The sequence below is a fragment of the Pantherophis guttatus genome, chromosome 2, assembly GCF_059756535.1.
Source record: "Pantherophis guttatus breed Tessera chromosome 2, ASM5975653v1, whole genome shotgun sequence".
Lineage (NCBI taxonomy): Eukaryota > Metazoa > Chordata > Lepidosauria > Squamata > Colubridae > Pantherophis > Pantherophis guttatus.
Window position 1 is genome coordinate 292,203,965 of NC_142064.1, and position 17,940 is coordinate 292,221,904.

At 47.0% G+C, this 17,940-nt stretch overlaps 1 protein-coding gene and 1 pseudogene across 3 annotated transcripts in view; both read right to left on the reverse strand.

Annotated features, from left to right (window-relative positions):
• The window catches only part of LOC148116177 (H-2 class II histocompatibility antigen, I-E beta chain-like), a 252,867-nt gene that overhangs the window by 7,348 nt on the left and 227,579 nt on the right, over positions 1 to 17,940 (reverse strand). The gene's annotated exons all lie outside the window — the stretch shown is intronic.
• Positions 2,598 to 8,129, reverse strand: LOC148116178 (rano class II histocompatibility antigen, A beta chain pseudogene; annotated as a pseudogene). The gene is made up of 3 exons (XR_015732836.1): positions 7,847 to 8,129; positions 7,577 to 7,690; positions 2,598 to 2,620 (listed from the first exon to the last, which is right to left on the reverse strand). The product of XR_015732836.1 is annotated as a rano class II histocompatibility antigen, A beta chain pseudogene (transcript).

The window sequence follows — 17,940 nt, forward strand, 5'->3', positions numbered from 1 at the left end:
CTCTTGCCTGACCTTCACAGCCTCAAAGTTGAGATTCAGGAGAAAAAGTGAAGTTTCTGAAGAAGCCCAAAGACTTTTGCTCAAATGCCTCTTTTCCCTTCTGGGGATTCAGGGCTGAAAATGCCTCAGTTTCCCTCTTTCGCTTTTCCTCCCTTCCTCTTTCCCTGCAGCCCCCTCCCACCCAGGCACAGGAGAGGCTGAGACCCCCACCTGGCTACATGGGGGAAGGGTTAGGATTAGGGTCCCTCCCCGTCCTCCTGGGGGGGGGCATGTGGGGAGGGAGGGGGAGGAGACCACGCAGAGATCGAGGCTGGTGGAGGCTCTGGGGACCCATCGGCTTCCTTCCCCCTTCCCAGCCCCCTCCTCCCCCGCCCAGCCCCCTCCTTACCGGGGGTCTCCTCCCCCCCTTCGCTCCCGGGGATCCGGGCCAGCGCCCCCAGCAGCAGCATCAGGGGGAGCCCAGCCAAAGCCATGGAGGCTCCCCACAAGCGCCCCAAAGGGGGGAGAAAGACGCTCCCAGCCCCAGAGGAGGAATCGGAGGGTCTGGAGGGGGGGGAGGAGGTTTCCCCGGACTTCGGAAGAGGGAGAGTCCAGAAAGAGCAGGAGGACCAATGGGAATCCTCCCTTCTGCAGCGTCATCGGTCTCCGGGCAGAGCCTCCCTTGACTTCGCCCGATGCAGGAGATAGTTCTGCGCAGAGAGAGAAGCGGAGAAAGTGGGGGAGGGGATCCCTTCAGTCTTGGGGGGCTGCAATCTGGGGGGTCTTTCATGCCAGCTCCGGAGGAGAATCTCCTCTTCCTTTTGCCCCCCTCCCCCCCCGATTCTCCTCCACTCTCCCTTTCTCTGGGCGCCTGGACTGGAGGGGTGGACTAGATGCCCTCTGAGTTCCCACAGTGCCCAGAAGGAGCCTAAGCTGGATCTGCCGGGAGTCCAGAGGGGCAAAGTGGATCCAGAGCTCGAGGGGTCCTTCGGGGCTCAGAAGGGGAGGAGGGAGCCCCCAGCAGCTGCGCTGGATGACAAGGGGGGAGGGGCAGCCCCACAGCCAGCCAGGACTTGAGGGCCACACGCTCCCCCCAATCCGAAGGGAAGCCAGGAAAACCCTCAGCTGACAGTCCAGGCAGGATCTGCAGGGATCCCTCCTAATCCAGCCAGATCCTCTCCCCAGCCCCCCCCCCTCTTCACGGGGGAATCTCCGTAGGGATCTCTTGGCTTCACAAGAGAAAAGGGCGATTTCCTTCCTTGAAACACGCGTCTCCCTTGCTCAGAACGTCTGGACGGACCGGCTCCTTCAGGTTTCCGGCCCTTGAATCCCGGTTGTGTAGGAATCTCCCTCTTCCTTCCTTTCTGTGGGTGGGGATCCCCCTTTTCCTTGCAAAGCAGCCCCGGATGAAGATCCCGGAATGAAGTTCGGCCGTTTCTCCTCCGCTTCCCGCTCCTTTCCTCGGAGAACGTCCACATCTTCTCCCATAATGCACCACAATCTCTACTTTCAGCAGAGAAATATATAAAGTGACATTTTGGAAGAAATTTTGCCATCTGATTGTGCAGATCCTGATGAGATTTGGATATTTTGACTGTGGGACAGGAAGCGCCCTAAAACAAAAGGCTCCTTTTTATGTTTTTAAAATTAAGATTATAAGGGCATGAAAGAGAGAATAAAAGTATTAGGGAAATGGGGAAGGGAAAGGGAAAGAAAGGGGAAGGAGAAGTGGGGGATAAAGGGCAAAAGGAAAAAAGAGAGGAAATTTTTTTCCCCAGCACAATAAAATAGAAAGTGAAATTGTAGTCTCTGTTTTTATTTCTTCTGTAAGAAAATATTAACCATTTCTATAACAACAACTTAATTTAATCAGTAAATCCCAAAAGTCCAGATTTCATATTTTTTCTGCCTCAAGCACAAAATCCAGAAGTGGCTTCCAGGTAGAAAAACAGCTGGAAATCTCTTCTTTCCTCTGCTCAAAAAGTTTATTTCGCCATCTCCGATCCCTTCCAGGTCAGATCTCCCTCGGAGGATGATCCCATTTTCCCTTCCAGGCAGATCGACCTTCTCTGGGCTTCAGCTTCTGTCAGTTGAGGGGTGATCCCTGGAGACGCTGCCCTACTCCGGGATCTGCTTGTGAGATCCCAAGTGAGGGAGGGAGATCCCAAGGGCAGGAGTGGGACTCCAGTCGGTCTTCCCCTCCAGGAAGGGTCCCAAGTGGAGTTTCCCCCCACCCAGAGCCCAGCCAAGACCCCCCCATCCCCCCTTCTCTTCCGGCCCAAGCCCAGAATTCAGGGAGGTCTCCCCCCGTCTGAGCAGCGGCTCTTCTTCCGTCCCCCCCCCCCCAATTCTCAGCCAAAGGGCCCTCAAGGCACTTTTTCCTCCCTGGAAATTTTGAGGGCGTTTTTGTCCTTAAGTCCCTCCAACTTTTGTAGGTGTGTTCATAAAAAACGTCTTTTGAAGAGAAATGTCGTTTCCAAATAAATGCAGCTTTTCCCACCTTTCCAAATCTCTGCCGTGATTTGAAATAAACCTTTAAGCTCCATAAATCTCAGAAACATTTTATGTTATGAAGGAGCAGATTCTCCTTTCCTCCCTTTTGTTCTTTGCCAGGGAACTCAACCTTTTGCCTGCAGGGATCCTGAGAGAAAAAGAGATTTTATGGGGAGAGAAATCAGCCCTGGGACTCCCAAGTCCTAATAATCAGCCTCTGAGATGAATTTAGTTCTTCTGGAGGGGAGTTGGAGGAAACATTTTCCCAAAAGAAGGAGAAGAAAATCCATATCCACGGATATGATGTGTCAGAGGATCTGAGCGGATTTTCTTCCTTGTAAAAGATTTCAATATTATTTAGGAAGGATGGATGGAAGGACAGTATATTAAACTGAAGAATAAATTTATAATTTATAGAATAACCTGGAATGTTAATAGAAATCCTGAGGACTTCAGGGATCCTACTTCCTCCACTATAGGATTACAGCCTTTTCACCATCACAGTCTGGAAATATCTCTCCCCCCCCCAAACTATCCCAAAAGGAGACCTCCTGTTTCTTCTTCTCCTCTTTCACTTCATCCATAGAAAACTTTTTTTTCTAGTCTTTGGGGGAGATTCGGGTTCTGCTCAGTTACGCAAAGGCGGCTTAGAGAGATCCTGAATTCCGGATCCTGTTTCAAGAGCTTTGGGGGTCCAGAGGTGGCCTGGGTCCTTTCCAGGGATGGGGGGGCTGGAGGGGTCAAACTCCCCCCTGGCCCAGCACCAGCCTCAGCAGCCCAGAGCCAGGTCCCCCCCAGCAGCTGCCCCACAGTTGTGTATCTGACACAGCCACTCGCACACAGTCAGCCCCAGATCCAGGCGGCCTCTGTGGGGTCTCCATCCCCCACTGACCCAGGCAGAACCTCTGGGCCCCTTTCATGCTTCCAGCCCCCCAAATATTGTGCTCTTCTCCAAGTTCTTTCTTACACACACACACACACACATACACACACACACAGACACACACACAGAGCAGCCCTTCCTTCTCCAGCCCCCAAGAGCTGCAGAGGCGCTTGGGCTTCGCTTCCCCAGCCTGAAGCTCTGGGCTCCTCCGAAGCGGAACTGAGGACCCGGCCAGGATCCAGCAGGCAACAAGCCTCCATTCTCCCTCAGGGACTCCCCTCCTCCTCCTCCTCCGCCCCATGGCTGAGTCTGCAGGTGGGGCAGCCCCTTGGTCCTCTGCCCCATTGGAAGCGGCTGAAGGGGCCCTTCCCCACCACCTCATTATAGTTCTCTGGTCCTTTTCTCCCTCAGTTAAAGCCCATTGAAGAAAGGAGTCCTTGACTTATGACGGTTCATTTAGTGACCGTTCGAAGTTACAATGGCTCTTCGCCCAATATTCCTTCTTTTTAAAATATTTTTAATACTTTCATGTAAATACCTGTTTTTATTTTTGTTGTATGTGACCCAGAGTCACTTGTTGTGAGATGGGTGGCTACATAAATTTGATAGATAGATAGACAGACAGACATATATATACTGTAGATGGATGGATGGATAGATAACTCCAACCCATATACTTTGAATATAAGCAGAGACAGTAGAAGCTTATTCGTTCCCATCCGTGTCTTGTCCGTTCGTTGCAGCCTCTTTAAACACCTTCCAATTTCTGCCCTTGAAGGAATCTCCTCATAGAGCCTCCACGGCTTCTGCCGGCCACAGTCTCCCTAGTTCTCTCCTGGGTCCTCTCTGATGAACCTTAAAGGCTTCTCTGCTGACCGGAGCCTCCCAGAGAGAGGATCGGAGGGGCCAGGAGGAGGGGGAGGGGGAGGGGCGGCCTCAAAGGCTCCCTGGGGGTTGGAGAAGGCCCCGTCCAGGGTCTCCCCTCCCCTGGTGGCAAAGGCCCCGTATGGGGGGAAAGGAGGGGGGGCTGCTTTCAAGGCGGCCTCTGGTCTGCTGGGTTTCCCAGGTGCCTCTTTCCTCTTCCACCAGGCCCAGAACCTGCCTCCCAGGTGAGGCCAGGGGAGTCCAAGCCCCCCATGACTCTTGGGGGGAGCTTCCTACGGGCCTCAACTAAGTAACAGAAACTTCCATCTCTTTCCTCTGGTTGGTTGGGAGGCTCCGAATATTCCCCCATCCCTCTTTTCTCCCCTTTTATCTCAACCCAAATGCATTGAAGGAGGTTTTTGTCTTTCTTCTGTTGAGTTCTGTTGGTTATTTCTTATAATTATTCTTCCTGTGGTGGCCCCAAGACCCCAGATGAGGAAGGGGAGGGGGAAATTCTGCCTCGGTGGTTGAGGCCACTGGAGTCCTGCAGAGTCAGTCTGGATGACCTCTGGAGGGGGAGAGGCTCAGTTGGAGGGCTGTCTAGGGGCATCTAGAGGTGATGGGGAGAAGGGAGGGGTCTTCCACTTAGGGCTGCCCCATTGAAATCCCCCCCTTTTTCCCCCAGAGCAGGTCTTCCCCTCCGTGGCAATGTCTTCTGCACCAGGAACGGCTTCAGATGGATACCTTGGAGGTCATCTAGTCCAACCTCCTGCTCAGGCCTACACCATTTATACCATCGAGCAGGAGACTCTATACCATTGGAATCTGAGCCCCAAAGAAGGAGGGAGCCATTGGGTGCCCAAATGGGGCGGGACCCTCCAGTTGTGAAGGAGAGAAATGGCTGAAATGGCTGGGTGAATGTAGGGGAGTCTCGGGTGCCCCCCAATGGCTCCCCACAAATGCTCAGGGAGGACCGTGCCTGCTGCCCTTCTGCTCCTCCAAAGGGGGCTTGAGGGGAAGCAGAGCAAGGGGGCCTCTGAGCAGAAAGGGGGGTCCTGCCCCTTCGCCTCCCTGGATCTGCCCACCCTCCTCCTGAACCAGTTCTGGCTTCGGACCAAAAGTAGCCTGGATGGTGGATCCAGAGGCAGCGGAGGGAGGAGCCTCCTGCGGGGGCAGCAAAAAGGAAGAGGAGGAAGAGGAAGGGAGGATTCCAGGGTTTTCTTACATCTGAAGTTTATTCTTTTATAGCAAAGCGAAGGGAAGGGAAGTGAGTGGGAGGAAGAATAATGTAGATGAAGCTGCTGTGGGTTCAAAGCCAGGAGAGTTGAGGGGCCTAGAGTGACAGGTCCACCTAGCATCCCTGGGGACAGTCTAGATGGTCTCCACCCCTCCCTCACAAGAAAGAGCGGCCCTGAAAGGAAGCTGGGGTGTATGTGTGTCTCAGCAGGAGAAGGTCCAGGCTGCCCTTCTCCTCCTCCCCCCAAACTGCCACCTTCAGCCTCCATTTCTCACAGGTTGCAAAGAGGACAAAGAGTCATCAGCTGTTAAATAAAAAATATGCTTTTGCATCGGAGAGCAGGATTAATTCATGAGTGCTGTAGAAAAAGAGATGGGGAAGAAAATCAGAATATAAAGAGACACTTTTACTGTAAATAATAAATTCTTCTTCCCTTTCATCCCCCACCCCCAAGGCAGACCCACACTGCAGGGGGGTGGTTGACAGGCAGGGACACATAGAGAGAGAATCCGCCCATTTCAGGGAGGAAAAGGCTGGGATGCTTCATATGAAGAAAGAAGACGGGGCTACGATGGGGGTGGCAGCAAAGGGGGGAGCCTGGGCTCACTTGGCCAGAAATTGTGGGAATCCTCACAAGGAGAAGGGGGGGGTCAGGAAGAAGAGCCTGTCCAGGTTCCAACTAATGAACCCAAAGGAGTCTGCATGGGGTGCCAAGAAGGATCCTCTCGGACCGGAGGGTGGGGTGCAGTTCAGGGAGAAGTTTTGGAGGGAGTTCATTAAGTTGATAGGTTCATCTCAAGGACTTAGCTCCACCTCCCACCCGAGGACGAACGGAAGTAGAGAACGAGCGAACGCAATGACAGAACAATACCTGAGATGCTACGTTCATTATCAGCAATTTAGCTGGGCAGATCTCCTGCCATTTGCTGAAGTGGCCTATAATATCACAGTGCATAGTAGGGGTGAAATGTAAAATTTGTTACTACTAGTTCTGTGGGCGTGGCTTGGTGGGTGGGTGTGACTGGGTGGGTGTGGCCAACTTTTTTTTTTAACTTTTGAAAGCATTTTTTAACCACCTCTTCAGCCAAAGAGGTTATAAAAAAATTCTTTGAAAAGTCTCTGATGATCCCAGCTGAGCCGCGCGATCATCAGAGGCTTTTTAAAAAAACTTTTAAAAGCATTTTTTTGGCGGAAGAGGTTGTAGAAAAAAATGCTTTTAAAAGTAAAAAAAAAAGCCTCTGATGATCATGCGGCTCAGCTGGACATGGGGGGGAGAGGGATTTTCGCTACCGGTTCTCTGAACCACCCGCTCCCATCGCTAGCGGATCGGGTGATCCGGTTCAAACTGGGAGCATTTCACCCCTGGTGTCACCCCTTTTAAAATAGCCACAAGGTGGAATTTGTCCCCATTCCTGAATACCCTCAAGAACCCCCCTCCACAGTGAGCCTAACAGAATGGGTGGGTTGCTTACAAAATACGTGGGGGAATTTAAACCTGGGCTGCTCCCTCCCCAAGGGAGGAATGGGAAGGAATGGCCCCCTCCTTCCCTTCCCTTCCCTTCCCTTCCCTTCCCTTCCCTTCCCTTCCCTTCCCTTCCCTTCCCTTTGGCAATTTCCCAAAACATGGAAAAATTCTGGGCAAGATTTTAGCATTTGTGTGTGTTTTGTTTTTGATTGCAATAATTTTTCAGATGTCTGTAAAGAAACGTTGCCAAAATCCAAAAAACTGCTCTATCCATAACCAGGAGATATTGTTCAGGCAAGTTTTTTTTTTTTTTTTAAAGGACCAATTAAGGAATTTTAAAAGCCACCTATAAGTTTTAAGAGAGGTTGAGATGAGGGGGAAGAGGAGAAACTCACCTGCAGGAGGTTGGATGGGAGTTGCTGGAAGGAGAAAAAGACCCAATCAGGACCCTTCGTGGGCTAGAGGACTCAGGGGGACCCCTCCCCATTGATAGCCCATAATAGGTTGTGTGATCTTCACTTATAGCCCCTCAAACAAGAGAAGTTCCCATAAATATTCCTCAAGGGGCCCCTCTTGGCCACCTGCTAAGCTTGAGGAGAGGCCTCCCCTAGAGGGTCCCCTCCCCACCACCTCTCCTCCAGCCCCCCAGACTCACCGTTCTTGCTCTTCAGGTAGGAGAAGAGCCCCACAGCCAGGAAGGCCACTCCTATCACGGCCCCCATGATCCCCGTCCAGAGTTTGCTCCTGGCAGAGCTGGAGGAACGGGGCTCTGGGGAAGGAGAAGGAGCCTCACCTGAGCAGGAGGATCAGGCCCACCTTCCCCCAGGAGGCTCCATTCCGGCTCCCCCCACAGGGAGAGTTTCTCCCCCTTCTCAGGGCAGGGTGGGGTCCACAGACCAGGAGGGAAGGGAGGGGAGGGGCTTACCCCACTGGACAGTGATGGGGGCCTCCAGGCTGGCATGCCCCACCTTGCAAGTGTAGACGTCCCCCCGTTGGGGCTGGGTCTCCAGCATCACCTGGAGCTGGTAGGTCCAGTCTCCGTTCTGGAGCTCCTCCCCAAAGGCCACTCCCTCCTCCTCCGGCCGCCCGTTCTTCAGCCACTGGACCTCGATCTCCACGGGGTAAAAGCCGGTCGCGGTGCAGAGGAGGATGGTGTTGGGGGAAGAGGGCTCCATCTTGGTGGGGGAGATTGAGACGGTGGGCTTGGCTGGAGGGAAGGAGGAGAAGGAGCCACATGAGAGACACAACAGGAAAGAAATAACGCAGAAGACGGGAAGGAGAGACGCAGCACGAGTCGGATGATTCTTGGGATCTCGTTGAAAATGAAACCACACTTTTAATTAGGTCTAATACCACAATATTTGTTTTTTTGTTTGTTTAGTAAACTTAGTTATTTATTAAATTCATTTGCCAAAGTGGCCACAACCAACCCAAAGTCTTACAGACACTCTCCTAGCCGTGACGGCCACCTGCTCTCCGGGAGTCCAGGAGAATCTCCAGAATTGCCAACTGGGTCTCTGGGACAATGCAGCTCCACCCAGAAGGAAGTTGGTTAAAGTCCCCCATCTTGGGGCTCCCAACACCCAAAGCCCTTTGGCCTTTCCAGGGTTCAGCCGAAGCCCCTAATCCCCCACTCAGCCCCTCCCCCCAGAGCCTCCGGGACCCTCGAGGGGGCAGCCTCAGCATCTCCTGGGTCCCCAGAGGTGGAGATGAAACCTTATAACATCAGCAGACGGAGGAGACCTCCAGCCCTGGTGATGGATGGCCTCACCCAGCGGCTTCATGCGGAGGTCATAGAGGAGAGGAGAGAGGACGGAGCCAAATGCCTCTGGGCAGCCCTGAAGGTGATCAACCAAGCTTGCCAAGAGAAAGAAAGAAAGAAAGAGAAGGAGAAGGAGAAGGAGAAAGAGAAAGAGAAAGAGAAAGAGAAAGAGAAAGAGAAAGAGAAGAGAAGAGAAAAGCCGATATTTGTCTCAATTTTCTTTGGTGTGTCAATCACGTTTCAAAAAGTTTTATTTGGAGAGATAAAATTTCTCCTTCCACTTTTTCTTTTCTCCCTTTAGGATCCACAAGATGCAGAAATAAACAAAATAATCAGCAGAAGATTTCAGGGCGAAAAAGTGCAAAATGTGATGTGGCTTCAAAACCCCCCAATTTTAGGCAGCCTCAACAGAAAGAGGCATTTTGAAGGGAAGGGCAAAGGAGCCCAATGGGGGGGGCAGCCCTTTGCTCCCCATAACTGCCAGAATCCCCTGAAGGAAAAGTTTCTCCCCCATTGAAGATGAGAGACCCTGAATCCCCCCTTCAGAGCAGGAAGGACAGAAGAGGTTTTGGGGGATCTCATGATCTCTCTCGAGGATCCTTCCTGGGGGGGCTTTGGGGGGATTCAGAGGGAGACCCTCCCCAGACCAGGCTCTGCCTGCACCCAGACCAGCCTCCTTCCCAGCCGCAGGAACCGGCCATTCCTGGGGAAGGAGGTGGGGAGGGGTCCCTCTGACTCTCTCAGGGAAGCTTCTGCCCTGGATGAGGGGGGCCGGGAGTGGGGAAGGGATCCAGAGGGGATCTTGGATCTGGATCTCCTCCTTCAGCAAATGCTCCAACTGGCACACCTCTTGGATGGATTAATGGGGGGGGGTTAGCCTGGATGAGCCCCCCAAGAGAGTTGACAATAGATCCATTCCAGCCCAGAGTCCTTTGCTAACCATTTTTTTTTCTCTTGAGGGATTTTCTTATTAACAGTAAATTCTATAATGATTAAATGCTCCAAGAGGCTTTTCTCTCTTAGGATCTGGAGGTTTTCCTCTTATGGAAGAAGGATCTTGTTGGATTCTATGGTGAGACGTTATTTTTGGAGAATCTCTGTGCTCCCAATGGGAACATTCAACTTAACCAGTTCTTAACTGATGATGCTTTCAAGACTTCTCTGATTCTAATAAAAGGAATATAATTTCCCTGGAAAGGCCGAATGGCAACAAGGGCAGCTAAAATCCTTGATTTGCGCAATGCTTTTGGCCTCTGAAACCCCATCAGTTGATAAAAGAAATATAGAAGATTTTTATTAGACAAAGAAATAAAAGGAGAAAAAGAAATGTAGGCAACATTGAAGGAATCTGGAAGAGAGAAGGAAAGAATCTGAGGCTTCAGGGCTGAATGGAGGCCCAATTTGTTCCTTTATTGTTCCAAATTCTAGCCTGCTTCCATTACTCATTTCTTTCTTTATTGGATTTCAAAGCTGCAATCCAATTCCAATCCAATGGAAATAACTCTGAATGAAGAAAGATGGAAAAAGAAAAAGCAGAAGATCCATAGAAAGGGGTCGACAGGTGAAAAAGCGTCCGCTAATTCTTTTTTTTATTTTGGGTAAAATGAAACCTGTTATGTAAATAGGTTTGTTTGGCGGGAAGTTCGAAATAACTGACCCTCAGCTGATTGGCTGACCACTACTGCTGTAAGGTATATAAAGGGAGCTGGCTCCCTGGTTTAGTTGCTGGAGTCTCACCATACAATAAAGAGCTGTTGTCACGAACTACTCTGGCTTGCTGCGTCCTCATTCACCCAACGTAACAAAACCCACATTTTTTTATCCCAAAGTGCCAAAAACAGCATTTCTGGAGCAGAGGAAGAGAGGGAGGGGCTTCTGGGTGGGAAGAGGGAGGGAGACGGGAGGTTCCTGAATAGGATAGAAATGAATCAGGGATAGAGAGAAATATATATGTAGATACAGGGAGTCCTCGACTTAGGACCACAATTGAGCCCAACATTTCTGTTGCTAAGTGAGACCTTTGTTCAATGAATTTTGCCCCATGTTACGACCTTTTTTGCCACAGTCATGAAGTGAATCACTGCAGTTGTTAAATGAGAAACAGGGTTGTTAAGTGAATCCGGCTTCCCCATGGACTTTAGTTTGATATTTGATGATATTTGTGTAATAGGGGATTATAATGCAATAGTAAATGCAAAGAAAGACTACAAAACTGGGGAAAAAAAACAAAAGAAAAAAGAAATACTTCCAAAAGAATTCTTTACTATGGCTGAAGAACTAAACTTGGCAGACGTATGGAGGGAAACACATGAAGAAGAGGCCCAATACACCTTTTACTCCCATCCGCATAACTCCTGGTCAAGATTGGACATGGCATGGATGACCCCAAGTATCAAAACAGAAGTAGAAAAAATTGAGATAGGCACAAACCAATGGGCAGACCACAATCCACTATTCATAAACTGGAAAGGGGAAAGAAGACGTAAGAGATGGACAATGAACCAAAGATTATGTAAAGAAAAAGAATTTAATTTGATGTTAGAAAAGGAAGTAAAAATATTCTTTCAGATAAATAAAATAGAGGAAACCTCTTTACAAAACACATGGGATACTTTAAAAGCATATATAAGGGGCCTAGTAATAGCATATACGAGGAAAAAGAATAAAGAGAAGAAAAAACAATTAGATAAATTAGAGAAAGACCTAAAACAAATAGAACAAAAACTCCAGGAAAAGCCCCAGAACAAAACAATAAGAGAAGAATGGGAAATGATTAAGCATAAATTGAATTTGATAAACCAAATAGAACTAGCCCAAAAAATAAAAATGGCGAAACAAAACTATTTTGAGCACGCAAATAAAACGGGCAGATGGCTAGCCTATAAACTGAAAAAAGAACAGAAAAAAAGAATGATATACCAATTGAAAGATGATAAAGGAGAAATTCAACATAGTAAAGAGGCCAAAAAAGATATTATTAAGAAATTTTATGCGAATCTATATAATCAGGGGAAAATAGAGGAAGATAAAATAAAACAGTACATAGAGAAATCAGAAATGCCAAAAATCACAGAAGAACAAAGAATTACTCTCAATAGGCCAATAACCAAATTAGAACTAGACGAAGTACTGAAAAAGCAAAAAAACAATAAAACACCGGGTCCTGACGGGCTACCGGTAGAAATATATAAAACAATGCAAGAAGTATTGGGAGAGAATATGTTGCGATTATATAATGAAGCTATGGAGAAAGCCAAGATACCAAATTCATGGACAGAAGCCATAATAACAATGATTCCAAAAGAAGACACAGATCTCCAGTTAATACAAAACTATAGACCTATTTCATTATTGAATGCCGATTACAAAATATTTGCAGCAATCTTGGCAGAAAGAATTAAATTAGTATTAAATACATATATACACCCAGACCAAAATGGATTTCTGCCGGGACGCCAAATAAAGAACAACATGAGAATAATACTTAATGCTTTAGAATACTATGAATCACACCCGGAGAAGCAGGCAGTGTTGGTTTTTCTTGACGCCCAAAAGGCCTTCGATAACCAAAATTGGAAATTTATGATTGAACAACTACAAAATATGCAAATTGGGGAAAAATTTGGGAAAATTATAGCAGAAATCTATACCAAGCAATCAGCAAGGATAATTATGAATGATGATATAACAGACAAATTTAATATAACAAAAGGAGTTAGACAAGGCTGTCCACTTTCCCCCTTACTATATATTCTATCATTGGAAACCCTGTTGAAAAAAATCAGAGAAGATCAAGGAATTGAAGGTTTAAGGATTAATAGAGAAGAATACAAAGTTCAAGCCTTTGCTGATGACTTAGTGTTTTTGACAGAAAATCCTATGGAATCTATACCTAATTTGTTTCAAAAAATAGAAGAATTTGGAGAAGTGGCTGGACTAAAAATTAATAAAAATAAATCGAAGCTAATTGTTAAAAACCTTACGGAAATCCAAACAAAAGATTTGATAGATAATATACAAATTCAAACAACAAAAAAAATAAAATATCTAGGAATCTGCTTATCCACAAGAACATCAGCAATTAAAGAAAATAATTATGATAAATTACTAGAACAAACAAAGAAAGATTTAGAAAAATGGGAAAATTTACACATTTCATTCCTAGGAAGAATTTCGGCTATCAAAATGATTATATTACCTAAATTTCTATATTTGTTTCAGGTCACCCCAATTAAAATAGATAAACCGTTTTTTGAAAAGCTGAATAAAATAACATCTAAATTTATTTGGCAAGGGAAAAGGCCACGAATAAAATTTAAACTGCTTCAGGATACAAAAGATAGAGGAGGAGCTGCACTCCCTGACTGGGAGATATACTACCAAGCAGCAGTACTATCGTGGGTCAAAGATTGGATAGAATTAAAGGACTCTAGAACTTTAACAATGGAGGGACACGAACTTCAAACTGGCTGGCACTCCTTTATGTGGGATGAGAAATACAAAACACATTCATATTTTAAAACACATACAATAAGGAACTCACTATTACAAATTTGGCTTAAAATTAAAAAACAACATTATATGAAGATACCAAATTGGCTAGCACCGGCGGAATCAATTAGACACCCAAACTTAACAGATAAGACAAAAATAATTAGATATAAAGATATAATTGACTATCAAGGCAAACTAAAGACAAAACAACAATTGGAGACAGATTTACACAGAGGAATAGACTGGTGGACTTACACTCAAATACAATCTAAATATAGAGAGCATATAAAAACATATGAAATTTACAATCAAAAACAAGAAATAGATAAAATTATATTAGATTCAGAAAATAAATTAATTAGTAGAATTTATAAATTTCTCCTACGCTATAAATTGGAAGAAGAGACAGTCAAAGAAACGATGATCAAGTGGGCTCAAAATATCAAACACACAATACCTTTGGAAAAATGGGAAAAGTTCTGGCAGGTAAACCTAAAGTTAACGAAAGCAACGGCGTACAAGGAAAACCAACTGAAAATGTTTTATCGGTGGCATATGTCTCCAACCAGATTGGCAAAAATACAACCTAAAAATAGCCCAATTTGTTGGAAGTGCAAAAAGGCGCAAGGGACTTTCTATCATTTATGGTGGACGTGCCCGGCAGCAAAGAAATTTTGGTCTAACATCAAAAAATGGTTGGAACAAATAACAAAAACACAGATTGAAAAAGAACCAGAAACATTTTTATTAGGAATATTTAACAAATCATACCCTAAGGATATCAAATATCTTACAATCCACATATTAACTGCTGCAAGAATAACCTACGCAAGAAATTGGAAGCAAGAAAAAACACCAAGTGAAACAGAAGTAATAGAAATTTTTTTAGAATGCGCTGAAATGGATAGGTTAACCAAAGAATTACAAGAAAGAGAAGAATCAGACTATTATAAAATATGGAATAATTGGTATAATTGGTTAAAAATTAGAAATATACAAAAAATATAGGGGATATATTACCGATTGATACATATATATGTAATAAAAAATATTATTAGATTAAAGAGAGGTGAAGGAATATATTATAAGTAGAATTGTAGAACGTCACTCTGAAAAAATGCTTAAGAAGAAATTACACTCTTTTTGTGTATATGTTGTATAAATGTTTGTTGTGTATATGTTACGTATGTCTTTTTTAATATTTATATTCAATAAAAACTATTTTAAAAATAAAAAAATAGAGGGTTAATCAAGAGGGGAAGCCCCCCTCCCTTCAGACAATTCATGTGAACAGAGAAGATGGGGCTGGGATGGGGGTGGAGCAAAGGGGAGCCTGGGGGTCACTTGGCCAGAAACTGAGTGAAGTGTCACAAGGAGAAGGGGGGGTCAGGAAGAACAGCCCACAAACTTGGGGCGCTCCCTCCCTGAGGGAGGAGTGGGAAGGAATGGCCCCCTCCTTCCTTTCCCTTCTGCAATTTCCCAAAACGTGGAAAAATTCTGGGTGAGATTGTAGCATTTGTATGTGGTTTTGTTTTGATTGCAATACTTTTTCAGGTCCCTGTAAGGAAAAGCAGCCCAAAATCTCTAACATTTGCTGTATCCACAGCAAGGAGATTTTGTTCAGGCACGTTTTTTTTTTTTTAAAAAGGAACAAATATGGCATCTTAAAAACCACCAATAACTTTTAGGAGGGGTTCAGATAAAGGGGAAGAGGAGAAACTCACCTGCAGGAGGTTGGATGGGAATTGCTGGAAGGAGAAAAAGACTCAATCAGGACCCTTCATGGGCTGGAGGACTCAGGGGGACCCCCTCCCCATTGATAGCCCATAATAGGTTGCATTATCTTCACTTATAGCCCCTCCAAGAACAGAAGTTTCCATAAACGTTCCTCAAGGGGCCCCTCTTGGCCACCTGCTAAGCTTGAGGAGAGGCCTCCCCTAGAGGGTCCCCTCCCCACAACCTCCCCTCCAGCCCCTCAGACTCACCTTTCTTGCTCTTCAGGTAGGAGAAGAGCCCCACAGCCAGGAAGGCCACTCCTATCACGGCCCCCATGATCCCCGTCCAGAGTTTGCTCCTGGCAGAGCTGGAGGAACGGGGCTCTGGGGAAGGAGAAGGAGCCTCACCTGAGCAGGAGGATCAGGCCCACCTTCCCCCAGGAGGGTCCATTCTGGTTCCCCCCACAGGGAGGGTCTCTCCCCCTTCTCAAGGCAGGATGGGGTCCCCAGACCGGGAGGGAAGAAAGGGGAGGGGAGGGGCTTACCCCACTGGACGGTGATGGGGGCCTCCAGGCTGGCGTGCTCCACCTTGCAAGTGTAGACGTCCCCCCGTTGGGGCTGGGTCTCCAGCATCACCTGGAGCTGGTAGGTCCAGTCTCCGTTCTGGAGCTCCTCCCCAAAGGCCACGCCCTCCTCCTCCAGCCGCCCGTTCTTCAGCCACTGGACCTCGATCTCCACGGGGTAAAAGCCGGTCGCGGTGCAGAGGAGGATGGTATTGGGGGAAGAGGGCTCCATCTTGGTGGGGGAGATGGAGACGGTGGGCTTGGCTGGAGGGAAGGAGGAGAAGGAGGCACATGAGACACTTTTGAGGGTCTGTGGAGATTTTCAGTCATGCAGGTCATGGTTCTCCCAAAGGGGCTTTTTTTCCAAAAGGCAACTGGATTTTGTTTTTCCTTGAAGACATTTCGCTTCTCATCCGAGGAGCTTCTTCAGTTCTGACTGTCCCAGTTGAAGCTTCTTGGGTGAGAAGCAAAAGGTCTTCAAGGGAAAACAAAGTCTATTTGCCGTCTGAAGAAACTCCTGTGGGACGGTGTTTGGAGTCCTCTTCCAAAGCGAATGGCAGCAGGGAATGAAAAGGGATCCTGAAAAATGGGAAAACCTAAATCCTTCCGGTTGGGATCAGGTGATCTCATCCAAAGGGAAGAATCCTCAAAATAGGCAAATCCGACAGCAGAATAAGAGAATAAGAGAGTTGGAAGGGACCTTGGAGGTCTTCTAGTCCAGCCCCCTGCTCAGGCAGGAAACCCTCCACCACTTCAGACAAATGGTTGTCCAATCTCTGCTTAAAGACCCCCAGTGATGGAGCCCCCACGATCTCTGGTGGCAAGCAGTCCCACTGGTTAATTCTCCTCACTGTTAGGAAGTTTCTCCTTAGTTCCAGGTTGCTTCTCTCCTTGATGAGTTTCCATCCGTTGTTTTTTCTCTCAGTCAAAATGAAGCCACATTTTTTAAAATTAGGTGTAATATTGGAATATTTATTTACTTATTAAAAGTATTTGTCAGCCATCTTATGATGAAATGTCTCTAGGCGGTTTACAGAATTAAAACATTACAATCCTCACATAAATGTTTCCATAGCAACAAAACTGGAACTCCCAATCGAGATAAAATCCTAGGGAAAAGAAGGGGAGGGGGAAGAGGAAGTGTTGGGGGAGGGGAGATTGCCTCTTAATTCAACAACCACCTTCAGTGTGAGGCTCCCCATGAGGGTCTCAGGTCATCCAGCAGAGCCAGGTCTCCGGCTTCTAAAGGGGGGGCATCCCACCTCGGGGGGGGGGGGGGGGACCAAGTGTTCCAGGGGGAGGAGCCACGGGAAAGAAGGCCCTTCTCCTGGACCCCCAGCTGGAATTCCTTGACCAAGTGGGTCAAGGTGAGGTGGGCCAGGCCCAGTGGGGTGAAAGGGTCCCTGAAGGAGCCTGGACTCAGGCCGTGCAGGGTTTGGGAGGCCACGGCCAGCACCTTGACTTGCACCTGGAAGGAGACTGGCAGTCGGTGCACCTCACGGAGCAGTTGTGGCACATGGGTCCCCTTAGTGACTGCAAAAATGGCTCATGTGGGGGCAATAAGCTGACTTTGTATAAAAAAGAACACCGCTTGTGGGGGGGGGGGGCAAGCCATACTAAGCAGGTATATACAAAAGTATGAAGGCTATTGCTTAACACATTGTAAGCCGCCCTGAGTCTCCGGAGAAGGGCGGCATATAAATTTAACCAATAAATAAATTGAACCAATAAATTCCTGGGGGAGGAGGTGGGGAGGGGTCCGACTTCTTGATGGCAGCCTCTGCCTGGATTGGGGACGGCAGGGGTAGGGATCTTTAGGGGGAAAGGGAAGGTGGGGGCAGTAGGAGCCTGAGATCAGGCAGAACCCAGGATCACATCTGAGCCTTGGAGAGGATCCCTCTTGATCTCCTCCTTCCCCAAATGCTCCCACTGGCACAACTCTTGGACGGATTAATGGGGGGGGCGGTCTGGGTGACTATTTGTTTGAACAAAAATGCAAATTCTGGATGAGAAAAAAATCTTTAAGCAAGAAAATGGATGGAGCAGATTTAAATCCGTGGAAATTGAAAAGTTTGAATTTGGCATTTTTATTGAAAACATCTTCAATTCATATAGATTATTTTTAGTAGGTAAACAAGGAGACTATCAGGTGGCAGGAATAATTTTTATGGCCCAACCCAAAATAAATTTAATTTTATACAAAAATGTACTATTAACATTTGGTGGTTCCAATTGGATCAGATGAGAGTTGCTGGAGAAAGGTTTTAATTCAATTATGCATCCACTGTTGGATCAGAAGAAGATCTTTTCTTCTTTTTAAACACCCCTCCCCCCCCCAGACACACAACTTTCTCCTTCTGTCCATCCAGGAATTTAGTTTAATCAACATTTGGAGACCTCTCAACTTCAAACAGCAGGAATACACAATACATTTTGTCTGCCTCACACTGTGATATTCAAGATTTATTTTTAATATCCCCTTTGA